The following is a 24,326-nucleotide window of genomic DNA, read 5'->3' as shown; positions in this document are numbered from 1 at the left end:
ATCTCTCTATCTCTCTATCTCTTTATCTCTCTCTATCTCTCTCTCTATCTCTCTCTCTCTCTCTCTCTCTCTCTCTCTCTCTATCTCTCTCTCTCTCTCTCTCTCTATCTCTCTATCTCTTTATCTCTCTCTCTCTCTCTCTCTCTATCTCTATCTCTATCTCTATCTCTATCTCTATCTCTATCTCTATCTCTATCTCTATCTCTATCTCTATCTCTATCTCTATCTCTCTCTCTCTCTCTCTCTCTCTCTCTCTCTCTCTCTCTCTCTCTCTCTCTCTCTCTCTCTCTCTCTCTCTCTCTCTCTCTCTCTCTCTCTCTCTCTCTCTCTCTCTCTCTCTCTCTCTCTCTCTCTCTCTCTCTCTCTCTCTCTCTCTGATGTGTGTCCATATTGAGTCATGAGCTCTGCTACAGGGATCAGTAGGGCTGAGGGGGAAAGTCCCGAGGCTTTTCGGTCTGCACCTGGACACACTCACATTCCACAGCCCACAGGCCTGAATGAAGGACCTGTATGAGTGGGTGGGTGTGTGCTGCAGTTTGTGTCCTGAAATGTAAAGTATGCTAATGCTGTATCCACATGAATCCTAACCACATGAAACAACCTTTGGAATGACATAAATTTAACAGTTCTGTTGATTTTTCTTTTCTTTTTCTCCACCTTAATGTGTGTCTCACTCAGAATGGTCTATTTATACGACCTCTCACCTGTTTTAGCACTAACAGTAGTCATTCAATCATACACTCATTTACATAGCTATCTTACTGGAGACTTCCCATTTACTAATTATAGTTAGCAAACAGTGAATTCTTCTAAAATGTCTCCTAATGTGTTTTGTGCAAGAACTAAACTGGCATGAGGGTGAGGGTAGTGAATTATGTTCATCCAATCCTTTGGAAAAGGACAAAAAGAAAACCCTAAGACTCCCAGAGTTTAGTCACTAAAAGTGTAGCTTGGTCAGAAACGCACAGGTCTTTCTCCCTGCCTAGCCTTCTGGCTGATTGTATAAGTGTTTGAAAACCCAGAGCTCGGAAGGAATGTGTTCCTGATAGCTTAAAATAACAGTCGGACGGGGTTTTTACACATGCTCTGGGCCAGAACCTTGTTGTTTCCGGAATCATCTTTGACCTTCTCTCTTTTGTCCATGCCACAGATTCTTGTGTGGGAGCTGAGGCCTTTCCGAGACACAACAGAAACCAGAGGCTGTGGTTCATTTCATGACTTCCTCCTCATTGTTTGCTTGTCTGTGTGACTGGAAACCGGCAGTGACAGACAGATGACTTTGGTCGCTCTTAAACCAAGCCTGTGGAGGAACTGGACCTGGCTCCTTCAGAAGTAGTGAGTAATCAAGGCCGACGGCCGAACACCATGCTTTTCCCACACTTCTCTAACCTGTCATGCTGACCTTGTTGCTCCACTTTGCTTTCAGCTTGATGTCCAAATTATCCCGGCACACTGCTGCCAAGTTGCTTCAGTGGTTTACACAATCCTGTGCCCAGTGGTCATTGAGTATTTTGCTCTCCACTCTATTTCCTTTTTCGTTCAGTTGTGTTCGTTGTGATAAGAGTGTATAGCAGGCCGTATTGAGGTCAGAGATGGGGATCTGGCCTCTTCAGCTGCATATTTAAAGCACCGCAGTGAGCACTAACTTAGAAAAACAGGACCCGTAAATTGACAAGAGACGTTACAAGAGCGTTGATAGCTTAGCCAGATGCTAGGCCCCCTGCGTGGGTGTTTGTAGATGTCTGTCTTATGCTGTGTGTGTGTTTGTAGCTGTGTCCTGGGTTGACAGTGAGGTCCAATGTCATTCATTGCATTAACCCTTTTGGCTATGCCTTTTCAGGACGATTGTAAACACACAATGCACACTGAAGTGCATATGTAACCAGCGGTGTTATAGATAAACACATTTGCCTGTCAGTCATACTTGTTTTATCTTATGGTGGCTTCAGGCTCTGTCAATACTGTTGATTATTGCATACAGGCAGGAAACCTTTGTTTTGAATTGGCTTTAAATGCAAGGATAATTGTAACCACATATTTGAGGACTGAAATTTAAGAATCAACCATTTAAATATACTATTTGTCTCATGTTGGAAACCTTTTATTGCCTTTTCAATTGAATGACTTTAAAGATGTTGTGGTGTAACCAAGTAAAAGGTAACACCATATTTTCTTTATACTTTGAATGTGTGTTCACTTTTTTATCATTATTTTCTAAAAGTTTTTAAGGTAAAAAATATATTTTACAAATATCATGAATTATTAATTAATTACTATCATTACTTTGCAGAGTCACACCACATGGCAGTGTATAATCTAACCATGCCTTGTCATAAAAAAGGACCAATTATTTGATATTTAAATTATTGACCTTAACACACAGTAATGAAGGTCTTCAGGGAACTGATATATTTTCCCGTTTTATTTTTCTGTATGTTGGTTGAACTTGCACTACGACTTTGTCGCTCATGACTTAACTTGGTGGCTAAAAGTTTTTTAGCTATAGATCCTAAATAACATTACATCATTATTATGCCAAAACTACTTTAAGTTTTTAAATTGTCATCCTTTTAGTAACATAATGCTTGTATTGGTTTTGTGGAGCATTAACTTTGTTTGATGCAGTCAAACAATAATACTTGTTCAAAGCGAATGTTTTCATTGTCCTCAGTGCTCTTCTCAGGTTTATTTGACTGATTTGTGTTCTCTCAGCTGCTTGGGGTCCACTGACCTACTTGCTCACAATGACAGGGCTGTTTCTTCCTGGCGGTAACAAATCGTGAACGGGGGGCATCCTGCAGGCCTGGAGAAAGGGTGATGTATGGGACTCCCACCATTTCTCTCACGTCTCTCTCTCCTGCCATCTATTCTTTTGTTCAGGGGCCGCTCAGTTACCCTGTGTTAGCTCTTTCCCCTTTGACCTCCCCCACAGGAAGAACCAGTGACAGACTCTGAAATTCAACCGCTCTCCAGAGACACGTGTGTGTTACAGCTCCATCCACATCCAGGCAATGGGCCGTAGCATTGCTACAGATACTGATGCTATTAGTTTAACTACATTTCTCAGTAGTGAGGTAGTAGTGTGGCTATTTTTCAGTACAGTAGCAAAGTTGTCTTTACCCTATAAAGCCTATTGTATCATATTTGATACAAATTTCCAAGGCCTTTGAAAATCTTTAATAATTTTAACAAAGTAAACATAAGAATAACTTTTATATTGTAATAAATATTTGAAGATGACCACTTATGGTGCATTCACATGGCTCGTCGGTGTTGACTCTTGACGGAGGGTGTGTCTGAAGCTTGGTACTGATGCGACCGTCATAGTGACAACAGCCAATTACATTACTTTTCCGGTGTTGCATGAACGCAATTGGCTAGCGTCTGTGCTAGGGTATTTGTATAAGCGATCTGATTGGCTGATGCCTGTGTTGGCGCTTAAAGTTGAACATTTTTCAACTTCTGCCGAAAGCAACACCAGTGACGCGATGCAGCAGAACCCACATTTCAGTTCGGCAAAGCATGGCATCATCACCCATTTAAAGTAAATGAGAATGCACCGTGTGAATACACTGTTACTGGACTGAAGCAACTTTAGTTTACTTGATTATCCATATATATATATATATATATATATATATATATATATATATATATATATATATATATATATATATATATATATGTATATATACAGTACCAGTCAAAAGTTTGGAAATGTTACTATTTTTAATGTTTTTGAAAGAAGTCTCTTATGCTCATAAAGCCTGCAGTAAAAAAAAACAAAAAAAAAACAAAACAAAAAAAAAAAAACGGTAATATTATGAAATATTATTACAATTTAAAATAATGGTTTTCTTTTTTAATATACTTTAAAATGTAATTTTTTTTGTGATGCAAAGCTGAATTTTCATCAGCAAGTACTCCAGTCTTTGGTGTCTTATGATCCTTCAGAAATCATTCTAATATCAATGTTGGAAACAGTTGTGCTGCTTAATATTTTTTTTTATAACCTGAGATACTTTTTTCAGGATTATTTGATGAATAAAAAGTTAAAAAGAACTGTATTTGTTTAGAATAGAAATCTTTTGTAACAATATACACTACCGTTCAAAAGTTTGGAACAATAACTTTTTTTTTTTTTTTAAGAAATTAGTACTTTAATTCAACAAGGATGCGTTAAATTGATAAAAGGTGATGGTAACGATTTATATTGTTAGAAATGTTTTTATTTTGAATAAATGCTGTTTTTATGAATAAATGCTGTTAACGTTTTACTCATCAATGAATCCTGAAAAAAGTATTCCAAAAAATATATATTAAACAGCACAACTGTTTCCATCATTGATAATAACTGAGTATCAAATCATCATATTAGAATGATTTCAGTACTTTCTGATGAAAATTCAGCTTTGCATCACAAAAATAAATTACTTTTTAAAATATATTAAAAAAGAGAACCATTATTTTAAATTGTAATAATATTTCATAATATTACTTTTTTTTTTTTTTTTTTTTTTACTGCAGGCTTGATGAGCATAAGAGACTTATTTCAAAAACATTAAAAATAGTAATGTTTCCAAACTTTTGACTGGTACTGTATATATATATATATTTTTTTGCTAAAAATGTATCAACAGGCTTTTAATGGACATTTATATGTACATCTCTCAATCTTCATTGTTTTGCATTTTGTCATGTTTTGACCCGAGCAATAAAATTACAGAGCTTTGATCATGAAATTAAGCATTTAAATAATCTTAATAAGACATATTATAGGGAGATACAGTATAGAGTTACAACTAATATTTAATTGCATTTTATATAAGCAATTTGTAATCCTATTATAAAGATCTCATTGATTTACAATACAAGCTATCAGAATTTCATAATATAAACAATATAATATAATATAATGTTGGGGAAAGTTACTTTTAAAAGTAATGCATTACAATATTGCGTTACTCCCAAAAAAAGTAACTAATTGCGTGTGTTACTTTTTATGAAAAGTAATGCATTAAATTACATTTGCATTACTTTTTATCACCTAGGCTGGGGTTGCTTGTTTGTTTTTTAATAATAATAAAAAGTGAGAAAAAAAAAAGTGAAATGAATAAGCCTCAGGCTGAAGGAAATGCATATTTACGCCTGTACAGTAGAGACAAACCTTTCAGCTTTGCCGCCATTCTGGATTAAAGAACAATAGGATACAGGAGAAGGAAGTTCAACACTCTTATTTCTAAATCTAATTTGAAGTAATTGAAGTAAATTTTTGCTTATTAGTATGGTTGAATTAGATCAATGGAGGTCAGCAGCAAAGACATTTGTTAATAAAGTGAGATTAAATACATAAAGTATATTTGTGTAATGTAATATAGTTAATTATAAAAGTCTGTGTAAAATTCTGAGATTGCATTTTACTGTTTTTAATCATTTTGAGGAATACTGAATGTTTTTGTGCAAGTGAGATGAGTAAATGCATGTTCACGTTTAGTCTACTAAAATAACTATCATGTTTACACAGCGCACACAACACTTCACTTTATTTCTCTCAACATGGGGACAGGAGAGTTGTCAGTCAATAAATGTGAAAAAGTAACTAGCGTTACTTATTTTAAAAAGTAACTTGGACATTTTGTTGTAAATTGAAAAAGTAATGTTACTTTACTAGTTACTTGAAAAAGTAATCTAATTACATACCTCGAGTTACTTATGAGTTACCCCCAACACTGAATATAAATATCAGCATTTGCAGCAAATTTTGTGTTTTCTTAGTTTGGGCTGCTGTATAAAATCGAGGTCTCATATTCAAGGTGGAAAAAACACCTTGATTTTATACATGCGTCCATATTCTCCTCTATTGTACTATTTGATTTAGACATTGAAATTCTGTACTGTTACATTTTCCCTCACAATAAGTTGGCAATCAAAGTCAGTTCCGTATTCTCTGTCGACTGTTCTAGAGTGATTCATGTGTGAATCAGATGAGTCGATTTGTTTACAATGAATTAGTCAAACATTTTTAGCGAAACAGTATGAATCAGTTTACGATTCAGTCTGAATCATTCTGACAGCTCAATCAGGCAATTCATCTTTGAGTAAAACAATAACAGGATTTGTATAACAGATTTTTTAAGTGTTCTGTTTGTTGTAATTTGTAGTATGTTTTGTTACTCCATTTAGGTGAACAGTGAGGGATACAGTTTTTAATGTTTTAAAAAGAGGAACTGCAAACTGATTTTAGCACTAATTGCTCTCTCATGTAATACTTTCTTAAAGACAGCACTTATAATGCTGTACTCTGAAGATCACTATGCACAGCAGAAACTGTCAGATCTCATGTCTAGCTCTTCCTCAAACTCGTATTGTGAATTAATAACATAAGTATGATCAATAATAGATGCCACTATGACTTTTGCCCCCAGACTAGACAGAAGAATATGAATTATGGATTTTTTTTTATTTTTTTCATGGCTATGGAGGTTTTTATTTTCTTGTTTTGTTCATGAGATCTCCTGCTTATCACATCTAACAGAAAGGCTATTTTAATTTTAAAAAGTGATGAAAGCCTTAGGAGCACTTGTTTCTCAAATGTGAGAATGTCATTGATATTCTTAAAGGAAAATTTTGCGATATTCTAAAACATATGAGATTTACTGGAAAGTTGTAGAACACAAGAAGTTGTCTTTTAGACAAGAACTTGTCACGTAAACTTGTCATGTCATTCCAAACCTGTATGAATTTCTTCAGTAAAGAAGAAAATATTGAGAAATGTTTGTTTTTTGTCCGTAATTCATTGTCAGTGGTCGATGCTAACCAAAACTGTTCTTGAAAATATCTTATGTTTTTCACAGAAGAAAGTCATATAGGTTTGGCTCGACATAATAATGACTAAATAAAAGGATTTTCATTTTATCCTTTTATTAATAACTCGAAGCATTTGTTAGAAAGATTTATGGTTAGCATTTCTCAATAGGAAGGGTTTACCAATCGGCATCATGTCTTTATTTATTCATAGTGATGATTTTATGATTTACTCTTTTATGTTAAATTCCAAACAGCAATTTTTGGGAAATTTAATTGTCCACACTTTTTTGCCGAGGAATAACAATGAACAGTGATCGAAGCTTTAAAAAGGATATCAAGTCACCATTAAATTATCATAAAAAAGTTCATATGACACAAAAGTAAGTCATATGCAATACAATAGTTAGTGTAAGAAACAATCTGAAATGGAAGTAATTATTCACTGAAAGTCACATTGATGTAGAAGGACATATGTTCCTTTTGTGAGCAAATTATTCTGAGTCTAGTCAATGATTGACAAAACCGGAATGATTAGCTCACAAAACATACTGAGCTGGTCCTTGGATTCGAATCACTCAATAGACTCAATGAACTCAATGGGGGAAAGATTGTCAGAGAATGAAGATCAATCCACTCTCTGAATTTCTGATCGATCAATCTGCAATCTGACTCGTGATGCAGCCTGGAATCATAATCATGTTCGTTCGTTTGACCAGAGGAAACCTGCACCCCCCAACTGAGCCTAGTTTCTCCCAAGTTTTTTTTTCCCGCTCCATTTCTGTCACTTGATTTTTGGTTAGTTGGGACCAGGGGCGGCGCTAGGGCTGGGCTAAGGGGGCTTAAGCCCCGAATATTTTTTGGTAAAGCCCTGAATATTTTGTTACCTTGTATTTCTCATAGAGCAAAACAATTAATCAGATGAACAAATGTGAATAATATTATAGCTGCCGCGATCACCTAATCATGAAAAGTGCATATTACAGTTTTATTTATATTTTTCCCTTTGCATTAAAGGTACTTACAACGTGCTTTTGCAGCATTGAGCATTGTAGCCAATCACAGACATGTCTGTTGAACGCATCGGCCAATCAGAGGCGTTTAAAAGAGTTGCTGTGCTGAAGATGTGTTTTGCGCAAGCTCACAGAGTTCTACACTTTCACAAACCTGTGATTATTATTGGCAATGAACTTATAGGGAATAAGGGATTCACTGCAATGTATTTGATATTCTTGATGCTGCTCTGATGCACTTTATTACGCACCGCTCTGTTTGTTGTTAGGATGACTAAAAGTTCAGCGGTCTAGCTTTTTTAATGTCAAAATGATTAAAGAAAGCGGAGCTTACCATTCACAGAAGGGTGTTAACAGTGAACGAATGGCTGGTAAAATGTAAGTAGATAAACATTTAATATTTGACAATTGTTTTACAATAGAAATGTTCAACTACAGTATCCGATGACGCAAATTACTCAACTTTTATTTATTCATGAAATTTTGCCTTTTTGAATTGAAAATATGCTATAATTTCCTTGATTCATGTAGAGCGAATGTATGCATACTTAAAAATAAAATATTATTTACAAATAGTTTTAATTATTTCCCTAATACAATAAGCCTTTCTTTTTCCTTATTCCCTTAAATCGCTTTTATAACTAATTAATTCCTTTAAATAAAAATACCCAATTTTAGTTTGGGCTAAAGCCCCGAATATCCACTGACCTTAGGCCGTGTGTCCACCAAAGCGTTTTTACTCGCGGCTGGCGTGTTTTTTCAATTGTTTTCAATGGGAGCGCCGCGTTTTTAAAACGCCATGAGCGTAACGAGGCGCTGAGCGTCTTTTTCACGCTGAAGCGCTGAGCGTTCGGCGTTTTTTACTGGTCGCCGAGAGTTGAAGAATGTTCAACTTTTGGTAAAACGCAGCGCTCATCACTGTCACTTTTTACCCAACCGTCCAATCACAGTGGAGGAGGGGCGGGACTAATACCACACCGACCAACCGCGTCCGCCACATGATTCTGCTTGTACAACGTCAACAGATGACAACAACAAGCATAATAACGGAACAAAATCAAGAGCCAGATAAAATACATTACATTGTATTGACATTTTAATATAGAATCAACACAGAAACAAAATATGTGTGAAATGAGATACTAGTAAGACTTTCGCGGATATTCCGTATCATAACAAGCAAAGTGTCTCGGTCTCAACCGTCTCAACTGAAAAAACGCTGCGCTGCCAAAACGCTCTCAAGCGCCCACAGCTGAGCGTTTTTAGCAGAGCGCCTAGCGTTTTCAGCTGGCTAATAACGCTTTGGTGGACACACGGCCTTAGAACAGCCCCTGGTTGAGACAGTATTATTGATTTGACTGCCCTGGCTCTATTGGATGAGAGCTGGATAATGACATCACTGTTTTCTGCAGAGCTGCTTTATAGCTGAATTAGACTAATTTCATAATTGCTAAACTTTTCACAGTTATTGAACTAAATCAACACTTCACTGACTTCAGATGAATAATGACACTATTGTCTTTTTTAGAGCTGCTTTACAGCATAATTGAAGTCTGTTATCATCATTCATCATTATTTTCCTGTTTATCGCTGTAAAGCTGCTTTGAAACAATCTGTATTGTATAAAGCACAATACAAATAAAGGTGACTTGAATAATGACAAAATTCCTGAACAAAGCATTGTATGGCTTCAAAAGACTTCGAATGTAGTGTGTGAGTCATATAGGCAATTTTTATGATATTTCTGTGATGATTTGTACATTATTTTCCTTGTGATCTTTAGTCCCCAATCATTGTATTTGCATAGACTGAAGAGCTCGACGTGAGAGAAAATCACAGGTCTGGAACAACATGAGGGTAAGCGATAGTTCACTTTTTTTTTTTTTTTTTTTTTTTTTTTTTGGGGTGAACTATCGCTTTAAGCTAGCATATTTAGCTTTCATCAGTCTGCACTTAAGTTTGGGTTTCCATCTGCTCATCAGAATGTTCAACATCAAAGGCAGTCATGTTTTAAAGACTATTTAGGACAATTTGGAAGCCCTGCAAACAATAATGATCAAAGTTTAGCATGTATTTCTTGGTTGTCCGGCATGTTTAGTCAAAGTGCCGTTCCTTCAGTTCAAAAGCTAAAGATTAAAAATGTGCTTGTTAGCAACTGTGCTATTCATTGACACGCCAGTCACCCACATGTTCATAGCAACCCAACCACTTTGATTGAGGAACTTGATGCATTTTCTTTTGTGTATTTCTGTGTGTGTGTGTGTGTGTGTGTGTGTGTGTGTGTGTGTGTGTGTGTGTGTGTGTGTGTATAGATATATACATATTCAGCCACCCTGGATTTTTCTTCCCACTTATTTTCATCTGTAGCATTTCGCCTGCCATGATGTGACTGACACAATATCTCCATCCCGCTCCCCAGCCGCCCCACTCCATCGCTCTCTTCATGCTGATTTACGCTGTTAGAAATTTTGCTGAGTAAATTCTGTGCCATATCCAAATCCCCTTTGTCCCGTCCTCCCGACACTCCCTCCCTCAGATGGATTTATACCGATTTTAAGACTTTTATCTTTTTTGGGTTTGTAATTTCTGTAAGCAGACACTTAACCAATGCAAAGCTTTGCTGACTAAGATGGTTGGGAGTTAGCGAGAGAGATCACAACCGCTCAGAAGCATCAGCAGTCACACACACATGTGCATACCTATTGCATATCCATCCATACAAACACATGCTTTTACGGACATGCACTCATGCAATATCTGCATGAAAACCTTATGTTTATTGTTAATGTTTCCTTCCTCCTTTTATATGTCTATACTGTTTACATATGGACTCATTTATAGTGCCTATAAACAAATCCCTTATTATGGGATTTACACACAGATATGGGCATATGTATGCAGATTTATTTAAGATAATATGAGCACATGAGTAAATTGGCTTAAGATAAATAATTAAATAAAAATGCAATTCATATATACAATGGAATTAATACACCTCTTCTATGATGAGCATGTTTCATTTCTGCGTTAAAAATAATATTAAAAATGAAGGAGCATAATGTAAATAAGTTTATTTTTATAATAGGAAAAAAGTCAAGTGGTGCAACCAGCATGCAGTGGGGAAAAAAAATGAAGCGGGATATAAATAATATGATGGCCATCATGAATGTGTGTCAAGATCAATAAGCCGATAAATATTGAATAATTCAATATTTTAATGACAAGGTAATGTTAGTAAATGTTGTAAAGAGTCAGGTTATGTGACTTCCCCAAAATGTAACATTTTTCATAAAATAACAAATTAAAAATTAAATGGTAACAGGTGTGACAAAAAAATGTGTAGTTTGGCCTACTTTTGTGTAGTCGTACTCTTTTGAAAAAGAGATCAGTTTTTGAAACATGGTTTTATTTATTTATTGTTTATAAATCAATAAATGCATTCATGTGTATATATATTCACAAATATTTACAAAAATCTATAAATATTTAAAAAATGTATTCAATAAATGCATTCATGAATGCATTTATAAATATTTTAAAAATGAATCCATTTAAGTTTGTATATTTATGCTCTCAAATTGATTAATTGTGATTAATCGCATCTAACATAAGTTTATTTATATAATATGTGTGTTTATATAGAGAGAACTTGGCATGTGTTTTCAACTAGATTTCCTTTTGTTTATCGTGGACCGTAGATATTGAAGTGTTAAATTGACTGTCATAATTATCATATTAATGATATAATATAATTAAACATAATATAGCCTAACTATTATATAAAAAAAGGAATCTTTCCATAGCTAAATAAAAGGATGAGCCATAATCCAATCCACTTACATCAGTTTATAATTTCCTATCCAGCACCAGTTTACCACATATCTTCTGACATTCTACAGCCAAATAAACATGTAGGACAGAGGCTGTTATTTGGACATCTCACCACACAATTACCGATTCTCATTCCAGCTGAAAAGGCCGCAGTGGCCCTAGAGAGAAAGAACATTGTGTTCATTCAGTGAAGATAAATGTCTTTATTTTCAAGACCATGCAGAGGGCATGCCTTATAAGTTAACTGACAAACCATAAGTCAGTATCAGCCTTTTAAAACTGATATTTGTCCCCAGACTGGGAGTAGATTCACCCATCAAACAAACAAACTGAACAGGCAGACGTGTCTCCTCTCCCAAGCCTGTTTGGAGAACGGTGAGTTCCTTGTTTGTCAGAGTGGGGAGTTGTGAGGGAGAGAGAGAGGATGTACGTTTAAGTCAGTTCCTCTTTTTGTGTGGAACGATATGAGGTCTGAGTGGGGCAGTTAAGGGTGTGCTTGTGCCAAAAGCATTATTTGGAGTGAGCCAGACAGTAGCCGTCAAAACAGGAAAGGCAAACAGCAGATGCTGAGATCTGCAGCACGCCATGAAGGTAACCTCAAGCCTTGGCCCCCTGCTCTCACAAACTCAACTTCCTGTTTAGCAGAGCACAGGGGGATGACCCTGTGGTTAAAAGCAAGTAGAAGTAGAAACAACTGACCAGAATCTAACAGTCACTTGAAGCGTTTAAATGGTAACAGGTGTGAGAATGAAAATGTGTAGTTTGGGCTGCTTTTTTGTAGTCATGCTCCTATGAAAAGTTTAATCTATCTATCTATCGATCGATCGATCGATCTAAATCAAAAAATTTAAAAATTGTTGTAGTTATAAATATATCAAAAAATACATCAATAAATAAAAGAAAATAATTGTTTACTTGTTTAAATAGCCTATATATTTAAGAAACAAACACTGATGTACTATTTTATTTAATACTGTGAAGCTGCTTTGATACAATCTGTATTGTGAAAAGCGCTATATAAATAAAGTTGACTTGACTATATATTTTAGTTTTAGAAATAAATACAAAATAATAAATATTATAAATATTTATATTTAGAAATCAAAATAAATAATCTTTTTTTTTTAATAAATAAAATATTTGTTTTTATTTGTTTGTTTGTTTATTGATAGATTGATTGGTTAAGCTAATGCACTCAATCAAATCTATAGTGGCCAAGTTGATCTACCAGCCCTCCTGCAAAATCCCACTTAAAGGGGTGGTTGATTATGATCTCACATTTTTAATTTAGTTAGTGTGTAATGTTGCTGTTTGAGCATAAACAACATCTGCAAAGTTACAACGCTCAAAGTTCAAAGCAAAGGGAGATATTTGCTTTTAAAGAAATCGTTTTTTAAGGACTACAACAAACGGCTGGTAGGGACTACACGACATTCCTCCCGGGTAAGTTACATCACTAAGCCTAAAATTTACATAAACCCCTCCCGTTGGAACACGATTTGTTGATTATCATGACAGAATATGCTAATCAATGACTAGATGATACTACACATAAACTACATAAATTCATCAACTAACCGTTCAGAAATGTCCTGTTGCATTCTACATGTTGTCACATCTTCTTAAGTCTCTCTATTATTGTCTGACTCCGGTTTGAACATAAACATTGACATTTTCAGTGTGAGGTTTAAGGACACAAACTGTTGAAGCTCCACCCCTCTGTGCTGGGAGCAGCAGCTCATTTGCATTTAATGGGACAGACACACATACGGTGTGTTTTTGCTCACCCTTAAAAAGTGACAATCTTAACATGCTATACAAAAATATCTGTGGGGTATTTTGAGATAAAACTTCACACACACACTCTGGGGACATCAAAGACTTATTTTACATCTTGTGAAAAGGGCATTATACCACCCCTTTAATCCGGCCTTTTCTTACTTTAGCTGGTTTTGGCTGGTCTTATTTTTTTTAAGAAGGTCTAGCTGGACTCCCAGTCTAGCCAGCTAAAAACTTTCTATAACCAGCCAACTGACCATGCTGGGAGACCAGCCAAGACCCGCAAGCTAACTTGGGACCCCCAACAGGGTGGACTAGTTTGAAATCATGTAAAACCACTGGTTTGCACTCTGCACATCATTATTTCTTCACCCCAAGGCACTTTTGTGACGAGAAATGCAGTTATTACTTTCGCATTAGTGATACAATGTACATGGCTCCTTTCTAGTGATATAGCAGAGATGGTGTGTGAGAGCCTAGAGAAGGATGAAGGGTAAGACTGATCCTTATGGTTGCCCCCTGCTGGCAGGAGCAGACCGGAGCCAGCATTATTGTGCTCCCCATTATTGTGATTTCAGCAGGGAAAGGGGAGTCCATTCTACCTCATTAGGAGGGGTGGGCTATAAGGAGCAAGAAATAGAGAGATCCTACTATTGCTGTGGTCTTGTGCTGTATAGGCTTTTCATTTTTCAAAGCTTCTCCAGGCACAAGAATGCTGCTCAATTAGGCTGTCCACTCACGACTTAATGAGGAACCAGCCATGACGGCGTCCTCTAATTTATGACAAATTGCCTAATTGTTCCTGGCTATTCACATGCTCTGGGTGAGGTTTGTGGAACGTGCAGAGACAGCCTCACTGCCACAATAAGTCTGTATTTTCTTGCAGTTCTTCTCGTCTACTGAACACTTTATTTTTTTCATTCTTCTAACTAACTTTGTGATGCTCCAAACCTTCCATTAGTCTTGGTTGTCATTTAATCTAAAACCCAGTGTCTTAAACCTTTTGTTGTACACGTCTTCAGAGCATTGCTGATTGGTCCGCTCCTGGAGGTCAAATTGGCAGGATATATGTTTTAAAGTAAAAGTTTATTATTCAGAATAGCATGCCACTCTTACTAGCAGTACATATCAAATCACTCTCTGCTGAATATCATATTGCACAATGCAACATGCTCAACTTGACATTCCATTTGCAATGTGATGAATGATCTGGAAATAATTGCAGTTTTTTATTATTTTTTTTTATTTTTTTTTTTTTCATTTTTTTTACTAATTTAATTGCAATGGTATTGGATTTAAAAAAATAAATTAAAATAAAATACTATATAACCAGTGGCTCCTAAAAAAAAAAAAAAAAAAAAAATTACAGAATTGCTTGATAAAGATGTTTTTTCAAAAGCGGTTAAGTTTCATTTGATGTAGTCATTGTAGTGAGACTGACTGTATGTGCGCCATATAAATGTCACTGTTTTTTAGAAATGTCACTTGTAAAAAAAAAAAAAAAAAAAATTCGAATATTGTTGATTTATGGTTCACCTACAGTTTTACATGCAATAACCTTTTTCTTTATAATCGATTCAACATTACAATTAAAGGGTTAGTTCACCCAAAAATGAAAATTCTGTCAGTAATTACTCACCCTCATGTTGTTCCAACCCCGTAAGACTTTCGTTCATCTTCGGAACACAAATTAAGATTTTTGATGAAATCTGAGAGCTGGATCACTCCTCCACAGGCTTATGGACACCTTAACTTGCTGGCCCAGAAAATGTATTAAAGACATTGTTAATATAGTCCAAGTGACTCCAGTGGCTCAATCTTAAGTTTATAAAGCGACGATAATACTTTTTGTGCGCAAAAACAAACAAATATAAACAACTTTATTCCACTTTTCATTTCCTTCTCTCTGGAACTCGAGTCTTTTTACGTAGTGTTTAAGCGCAGCGCGTGTGTGTTTTGCACGTCACCACGTAGGCTCACTATTGTGCGACTCTGGTCATGTGTGATACTTGAAACTACAGAAAAGCGCGAGCGGGAAGCGGCGCACCTCACAACGGGATCCCGTTTTTAATTTAGGCTAACTTAATTTCGTTTTTCTTTATTTAAATTTCATTTTTCTTTATTTAAATTTCGTTTTTTTCTCTATTTAAATTTCGTTTTTCTTTATTTAAATTTTGTTTTTCTTTATTTAAATCTACCCTTTTACTGTGTCAGTAATTTGTTAGTCAGAAAAATATTAGACTTAAAAGTATTGCTTAAGTCAACAGACTGTGTGCATTTTATATCAGTGTCCGTTCTCGGAGAATAAGCCCTGCTCGCGTTAGGTGCGCCGCTTCCCGCTCGCGCTGTTCTGTAGTTTACTATTAATTCTGAACGTGTCGCGTCTTGCGTGTCTGTCTATATTGCACCAAATGCGACACTGCACTCCCTTGTGAAGTCGATTGGATGAACTGTTCTCGAAATAATCAAAATGGAAACGGACAGACAGACACATAGAGATTACTACCTATATTCCTTACTGAGTGCGAAGCAGCAATGCAGCCAGCCACAGGTGCGGTTCTCGAGTGTTCTATGTGGTGCGCTAAACTGTGGCGCTGTTACAAAATAGCCTAAATTAAAGCATTTAAAGTTGGGGATAAAACATAGGCTAATTATATTTAGAATACAGTAATATATAACTGCTTATAAAGGAATAAATATCAAGGAGTAAATCAATGAAAATTTCTTTATTGGTAAAAAAAAAAAAAAAATGCAACTGGTCGACCAATGAGAATGTCAGTCGACCAAGACGGCATCGACCGATTAGTCGACTAAACGACTAAAGTTGACAGCCCTAAAATTTATTACTACAAAAATCTGTTGTGAATATGTATCTTTCATTTTAATTAACGGTTCCCAGTTCCTATAAAATTGGACACAACCAAAAAATGACTCGCGGTTCAATGAGAGCGTCAGTAGCGAACCCAGTAACTTCTCTTCTTGAGTGAGTTTGAGACTGTTTCATGAATCTTTTTGACTGACTCATTAAAAAGAATCTGTTTACAAGAGTCATTGTTTATGAATCCAACATTTCAACTCATGCTGACGTGAACTCTAAAGCTGTAATTAACTAACCGCACATCATGAGATTATAAATAACGAAACCATGCATAAACGCATGACTGTAATGACTAAAAAAGATTAACTGTTGCATTTGTCATGCATTTGAACCATTTAAGTCCCAATCTGGAGCCCTGTATTCATGTAATGACAATAGAGCAAACTGTACTACAGTTAAAAAAAAAAAAAAAACATTGGCTTCAGATGTACTGTTTGTATTTACTATTTTCTGTGTACAGATTATATGTACATTTTTTATTTTCTGTTTTTATTTAGGTAGTTAGTTTGCAGTATATTGTGTGTACTTAGTTAGTATTCCATTCTAAATATTGCTGTGTCCAGGGCTTGGCATTACATTTTTTGCTCACCAGCCACTGTGGCCAGTGGTTTTCCAGTGGTTACTAGCCGCATAGCATTTTCACTGGCCACAATTTTGACATTGATTCCATGGGGTAAACTGCCATATAGATATTTTTAATATTATCTCATAATTTGGCAGCAGGTATATTAGGCTGCTGTCGCTTTAAGACCTGACACACGGATCCTTTAGTTACACGTGTTTTCTTTCTCAACTGTTACCATCCACTTAAAACATAACTGACTGTGTGTGTGTTTACGTGAATACTCGCCAAAACCGACATTTTGACATTATTTTGTGTGTATTTGACTGTTTAAGCGCAATAAGCAGAGAAAAAGAACTAAATTTAGTGCTGAGAGGCGGCTTTATGTGTGCACACTTTGGTTGTGAGCACAAAATCTGTGCAAATGAGTAAAATTATGTGCAATCCCACGCCAAAATTCAAGCCCTGTAACACTACCAATATTCTTCCGGAGCAAATTAAATGAGCGAGTGAGGGGAAGCGGGTTAGTGTGTAACTCGCTGTCGGAGAGATGAAAGAGCGAGAAAGTGCAGCTGGTATCGTCTATCTATTCTGTGGAAAATGAGTAGCTTATTGGAAGCCTTTCAGATATTTCAGTATCGATAATGTCAAGCCCTGCATGTGTCTTTCCATATATGTCTCCATATAGCTTCTGTTCATTTGTAAACTAATGATGAAGTAGAAAAAAACAACCTCACCACTTCACTACACTCAGTAGAAAATAATACGATAAAATGTATCTGTATCTTATAAACAAGACAATTTAAAACAATGTTCAGCCTCTAAACCCATGTGTGAGGATATTGGCTTAAGCTGAAGGTCATTGCATGGCAACAGAATATTTCCAAACAGTCCATTATTATGCTTGTGCATTTCAGTCTTGGACACACATAGAAAATGTGTTTGCGTAACCCTTCGGTAGACCTGAATTGCTTTTTCACCTCATTGAACATTACCCTGAATCTGATGCAATACCCGTGGCTTTCAGCTTGTTTTCCGTCTCCTCCTTTCATGCAAACACACACACATATGCACATCAGTTAGAATTATGCTCTTTATGTCTTTCCCTGGCTCTGTTTCTGCTTACACACTCTCTCCTGTGCTCCATTTCTGCTTTGCAGACCTGCAGCCAAAAATTGCGAAGCAGTCTAGCACAGGCTTCTCCAAATCAGACACTCACTGGTACCTCCAGACACTGCTTTAACAGCCCTCCCCGCACACAGCTGTGCCAGTGACCCAGTAAACTCGCAAATGAACCAGCGCTTGTGCCATCTCATTGGCTGGATCAGAGACGCATGACAAGCCTCTAGCCTTTCCATCTCTGTCAGCTTTTCTTTAATCCCATTCCAAAAAAATCCTCCTTATTTTCCCCTGCTATACCCACAACAGATCATTTTTCTATCGCAAGAGGTCGTGTCCCCTAATAATATCATTTTGACTGCAGACATGTTGCGATTTCCTCTAAATCTGTCAAATGAAACAACACGAGACGGATTAGTTCTCTCTGTTCTCATGCGCTTTCCACTTCCACTTTCCCATTGGCTCTTTCTGCTTTCGGAAGGTCTCCCTCCCTCCACGCTTTCACTGTAAATTGCTATTGTTTTTATTTATATACAAATCGTGGGAGAGCGGAGTGCTGGGAGTCTGTCTCTCTCGCTCCGTCTTGACCAGTCCCATGAGTAGTGGGTGGAGTATATGGCGGTCTTATTAGTTGGAAAGAGTTGCAGAAGAGTCCTCATGACCTCATGCTGGTCTCTCTCCTTTTTCTATACTGATGTTAACTATTATTATCTTTTTTATTTACACTTTGGATTGATTATATACATTTAAATTGTTATTTTAGCTATTTGGTTATCTTATAAAATGGCATTGCTTAGTAGTGGTGGAACGGGTCACAAAATTCACGGTTCGGATTATATACGTTTTTTGAGCCTCGGATAATTTTTCGAATCAGCAAAAAAAAAAAAAACTAATATATAGCTTTTCATTTTTAACTTAAAGCTCTCTTGAAGTTCTTTGATACTACATCAAAAACTACTAGCATAACTGATAAAGTTCACACATTATTTAAAACCAGTGAACAGTCAGTAATAAAATAAGAACAAATACACAAATTACAAGCAGAGATTAATACTAAATAACAAAGTAACAGTCTTACAGAAATGAATAATTTAGCCTAAATGTAAAATAACACTATTTGTTCACTGTAGAAATTAAATTTGTTAAAGCTGTATTTTGTGGTTTTATTATTATTAATGACACAGACAACAGCAGGCATATTAGGTGTACGATGTCACTTAAGACCAACTGCACGGACCGAAAAAACTGACATACATCTGGTTTCTAGCTTTCTCAACTGTCAACTTATGACACAAACGAGAGAATGCTTGCTGAGACGGGCATTTAGACGGGTATTTTGACATCATTTTGTACAATTTTAAAAAAGGCTATAAAATAAGTGTATTGTAAAGTCCATATTACTGGTCAAGAAAGAGTTTGTGAGGAATGTTTGAGTTCATTGATTGGAAGATGCCAATGTTGATATCTTGTTCTGAAAGATGAGATAGCCAGATTATTTTACTCTTAAAAAAAAAACTGTTTAATCTTGTTGTCTTAGAGAAACAATTGAGATATTAAAAAGATCTCGTTTGTGATTTTTCTTTATGGGTGGGTTAGCTTTAGCCCTTTCCAGAGGTCTAGATGCAACAAACACTGTTCCTTCTCTCCCTCAGGTCCTGCTCCTCTGGAGAGGTCAAGATAGACTGTTCTATTTTCATCGTCTTGATATTCCACAGTCAGATCTCAGAGAGACAGTAAGCACTCTTGGGAGAGTCAAGTGAAGATGTGTTTTCCTCTTAAACAACTTGGTGTTGATATGAAAATGATCTGAATCCTCTTACTTTGAAGAAAAACAACACTAGTTCATTATTCTGGGGTATAAATATTGTTCCATGCCAAAGAAAACTGTATTCCTGCTCTTGATATGTAAATATTTAGAAAGAGGGGGGAAAAACTGTTTGATTGGATTACCACAAGGGAGGCGTCTCAAAAATCTCTCTGCTTTTTCATTATGTGCTTCTTGAATTTCCTCGCTCTAAAACATAATAAGAACACTATACTTGGAAAATATACAGGCTCATATTAAAGTTAGAATACATCATTGAAATATGTCATGTGCCTTCACATTCATCTTGAGAGTTGCTGCCTTTTGTGACAATAGTCAACTGCAAACGTAGTCATCATTTCTTGGCGGTTGGGATTGGAAGTCGTTTTCCATTGACTGAGGTCTCACTACCTCCCTTTGACGGCCATTTAAAGATAAATGAGAGAGAAAAGGATTGACACCCCTCATCCTTCCTTCTCGATGGTGACATCATCACTCACACGCTGTCACAGGCCCGTGGGTTATTCGCACACGCTCCCTATGCGCGGTGACACATGCTCTTCGAGCGTTGGTGTTGCATTTACCCATTGAGATATCGCACCTATCTGTCCATCTTCTTAACTGTGAATGATGGCGGTCTAATAATAGATGGAAAGCTTGGAAAGAAATCGCATTTTCCTATTCTCTGACTTTCTGGTAAGGATGTAAGCCAGAGGTCTGGTAGCACTTGTGTCTCTTTTTCTCACCCAATGCTCTGCTGGCCGAAAACGGGCATGAAGGAAATAGAAATAGTCACACTTACTGATTAATTTATGACTTCTAAGTGGGGGTCAAATGAGATGAGGTATTTTCACACACTAGCGTTGGATAAACCTGAGAGATGTTCGTGCAAGGCTGTTACAAGATTTTTTCACCTTTTTCCCACTCTTCTGATTTTATTAACACTAGGTTTCAAAACTAGTCTGAAAAGCCCAGATTAGTCTAGCATGCATTTGCATGCTGGGATGGAACCTGCATCCAAAACGCAATCTATTCTAAGGTGACCCGATTTCTGAAATTAAAATTAGAAACATAGATTTTATAGTTAAAGAGTCAATATATCAACGAAATTACCTATTTTATTATGACTTAAAATGTAATTTGACCATCTTAAAAGCAGTACAGTATGGAAGCTTGTATAAAAAAAATGAAATAGTTAATTTTGAGACAAAAAAAGCAAGAATAAGAAAGTGGTACTTGAAATATTTTGTTTATATTTTTAATTTATATTACAATTTAAAATAGCTGTTTTCTATTTCAATATATTTAAAAATGTAATTTTATTCCTGTGAAGGCAAAGCTGAATTTTCAGCGTCATTACTCCAGTCTTCAGTGTCACAGTGTCTAATATGCTGATTTGCTGCTCAAAAAACAATTTTTATTATGATCACTGTTGAAAACAGTTGTGCTGCTAAGTATTTTCAGTGGGAACTGTGAGAACAGTTTTCTTAGGTTAATATTTAAAGCTGCAGTCTGTAGTTTATCCTCTTTGTCGCCATCTCTGTTTGTAATCTGCAATTGTAGGGCCCTATAAAATCCGTTTTATTTTTTCCCAAATTCCGTTTTATTTTTTCCCAAATTCCGTTTTTTTCCGTTTTAATTTTTGCAAATTCCGTTTTTTCCGTTTTCATTTTTTGGGAATTCAGTTTTTTTTTTACCCTTTACTGTTATTTTAGTCGTAAAAAGTGTTTTTTTAATGTTAATGATTAAAATGTACACAAATAAAATAGGAATGACCCTTATTGAGGTAACAAACAAAATTCTCATTTTAAGAGGTGTTAAATGTGGTTTGGTTTGTTTACATTAGTGAATGTATTAGGCTAACTAACATGAACCACGAGCAATACATTTGTTACTGTATTTATTAATCTCTGTTAATCTTAGTTAACCCTAACCCTGTATTTTTATTATGTTACTTCACACAGTGCATTAAGCTAACTAATGTTAGCAAATACAACTTTTCATTTAAATAATGTAGGCTACTAAATGGTGAAATTAACATTAATAAAGATTAATAAATGCTGTAGAAGTGCAGTTTATTAATAGGAAATGTTAATTGATCTAGTTAACTAGAGTTTAATAAATGGAACCTTAAAAATAAAGTGTTACCGATTTTGTTATACACCGAACCGATTCAGTGTTGGACAGATCAGTTGTTTTAACCATTCATTAAAGTGAATCGGTTCAAAGGAGTCATTAGTTCGCAAATCGGACGTATCATTAGCAGACTTGTACGCGTTGTGTGATAATCCCGGCAGTTAGGACATCACACAAGATTTGTCAACACAGAAAACATTTCATCATTGGATAGGTTTTGTTTAGTTTATTGAAAGTGTTTTTTATGTCAGCTGAATGGGCGGAACGCTTTTCAGAGAAGGCAAGGTAAAAAAGTTTTTTTTTTTTTTTTTTGCACAATTCACACCCAGCGGTAGCCTAATTCAGGAAAAAAATATCCGAATGCTCCACGTGAAACTTCGTTCTTCCGATCTTTTACCATTGTGTCAATTCTCAATTGATTTAGATTAATAAGCGCGACTCGCGCGAGGGAGTGAGAGAGAGCAAGACAGTTTGAAGACGCGCGCACGACCGGGCCTCTCTCTCTGCTCGTTCTTTCAGTAATATGCGATTTTCCTCAGACATACGTTTTTCTCCCACACAAAAACAGAATTGTATTCCAAATATGTAAAATTCCGCGAAATTCCGCGTTCACACTAGATTCCGCGTTAATTTGCCAATTCGGCGATTGCGTGATCGCGGAAATTATAGGGCCCTACAATTGCAGTTATTCGCGGAATTATCAACTTTACTTTGAGTTGTGCCTCGGCACGGCACAACGCGGATTAATACAATGTTTTGAGGAGAATGTGCGGCTGTCAGTCACCGCGCCGGAGTGGATACTGTCATTTGGAATCACAGATTCTACTTTTTGGAAGTATGACCAACATAAGAATTTTCACCGGAAAGTGTAATCTGAACAAGTAACATCCACTTCTGTTCTGACCAACAAAAAAAAGCATTGCAGTAAATCACGCTGATTAAATCTAATGATCGGTTATCATATCACGTCAAACCATGCAAATTATACTTTCTTCTCAAATTGTTAACGTTAACAACATCAGCATTGCCTGACTACATTTAATGTGTATTAGGGCTATCTGTAGTTCAGTACTCCAAAACTGTATAACTTAAGCAAACAAGTGTGCTACTGTTACTTAATTGAACCAATGAAATGTCTTACCTGTTCAGCAGAAAAAAAAGCCGTCTCTCCATCCGTTCGCGCCAACTTTCAAAAGTCCTTCCGATATTTATCCATGTTTTCGCATGGGCCTGGTTGCAGTCTCTTTTCTTTCTCTAGCCACTCTGAAGTCTTTTGCATTTTACAATGGGTGAATCTCCAGTTGTCATTGGTGATTGTCGTTTGAACCTTTCTGGATCCGCGATCAAACTGTTTTAATTATATCAAGTGCTGTGAGAAAAGGCTATAAATCTCCACCTCCAACATCCTCATAAGCAATATAACCTACTAACCGAGACCCCTTCTTTATGTGTACAGATGTGACGTAATGACGCAAAGACATGCTCGAATTTCCTGCATAAATCCACCAGTACCACTGGTATTATATATATTTTTTTACCAGCTTACCGTTTTGAATCGAGCTAAGGCAAGCATATAGTTTTGAACACTGGTTGGTTATGTACTTGCTCAAAAATGTATTTTGGATAATTTTTAACCCAAAAAAGTTACGGACTGCAGCTTTAATTAACAGCTTATTATAACAGTGTTTATTTGAAAAATGTTTTGAAACATTGTAAATGTCTTTACTTTCACTATTGATCAATTTACTTTTAGCTATAAACACACACACACACACACACACACACACACACACACACACACACACTCACACACACTCACACACTCGTTTTATAAAACCTCTAACATCTCTGTGGTAGGCCATCAGCAAGTAACCGAACAAAAACACGAATGCTAAACATCCATCATAGTTTCTTTTGAACTGCATTTCGAGACTAAAGGCTGGAGCCTAAATCCTTCCTGAGCTGAGAGGCTGTAACTGCTACCACAAGCTCTCTGTAGAGTCACGGCCCTGAAGCCAAGACGTACCTCCTCATACACACATTAACTCAGCTTTCTCACTGATCTCCAACACCGCAAAATACAGTCAGTCATCAGTAAGTGCACAGTGCGCCCCTTCCAATTACCACAGTGATGACATCATGAGCACATGTGCTTTGCAGCCCAGAGCTGAGTCTGAATTAAAGTTTGGCGCTCCAAAACGGAATACATCACACAAATGCAGAGTATAAGGAAAAGCTGTGGTGTCTCTGGGTGCCGAGATAGTCACTCATTTCCCTTCAGTCGCACTTTAGTTGAGTCCAGTATGAGGTAAGGCACCATAAACTGCCATGACTCTTATGGAATTGGCCTTTATTGCTCTCTAGATTAGTAACAAATCCATAAAACCTTACGAGCCAGTT

At 36.3% G+C, this 24,326-nt stretch overlaps 1 long non-coding RNA gene across 1 annotated transcript in view; it reads left to right on the top strand.

The window, feature by feature from the left end:
* Positions 1 to 24,326, top strand: part of LOC308697432 — a 148,577-nt gene that overhangs the window by 20,762 nt on the left and 103,489 nt on the right. Inside the window, exon 2 of the long non-coding RNA XR_014030938.1 lies at positions 1,151 to 1,335. This is a non-coding gene — a long non-coding RNA (uncharacterized lncRNA). The remainder of the gene's footprint in view (positions 1 to 1,150; positions 1,336 to 24,326) is intronic.

Source organism: Scardinius erythrophthalmus (genome assembly GCF_964197995.2).
Source record: "Scardinius erythrophthalmus genome assembly, chromosome: 10".
Taxonomy (NCBI): domain Eukaryota; kingdom Metazoa; phylum Chordata; class Actinopteri; order Cypriniformes; family Leuciscidae; genus Scardinius; species Scardinius erythrophthalmus.
Note: the sequence above shows the minus strand (reverse complement) of the source record. Positions and strands in the feature narration are given on the sequence as shown.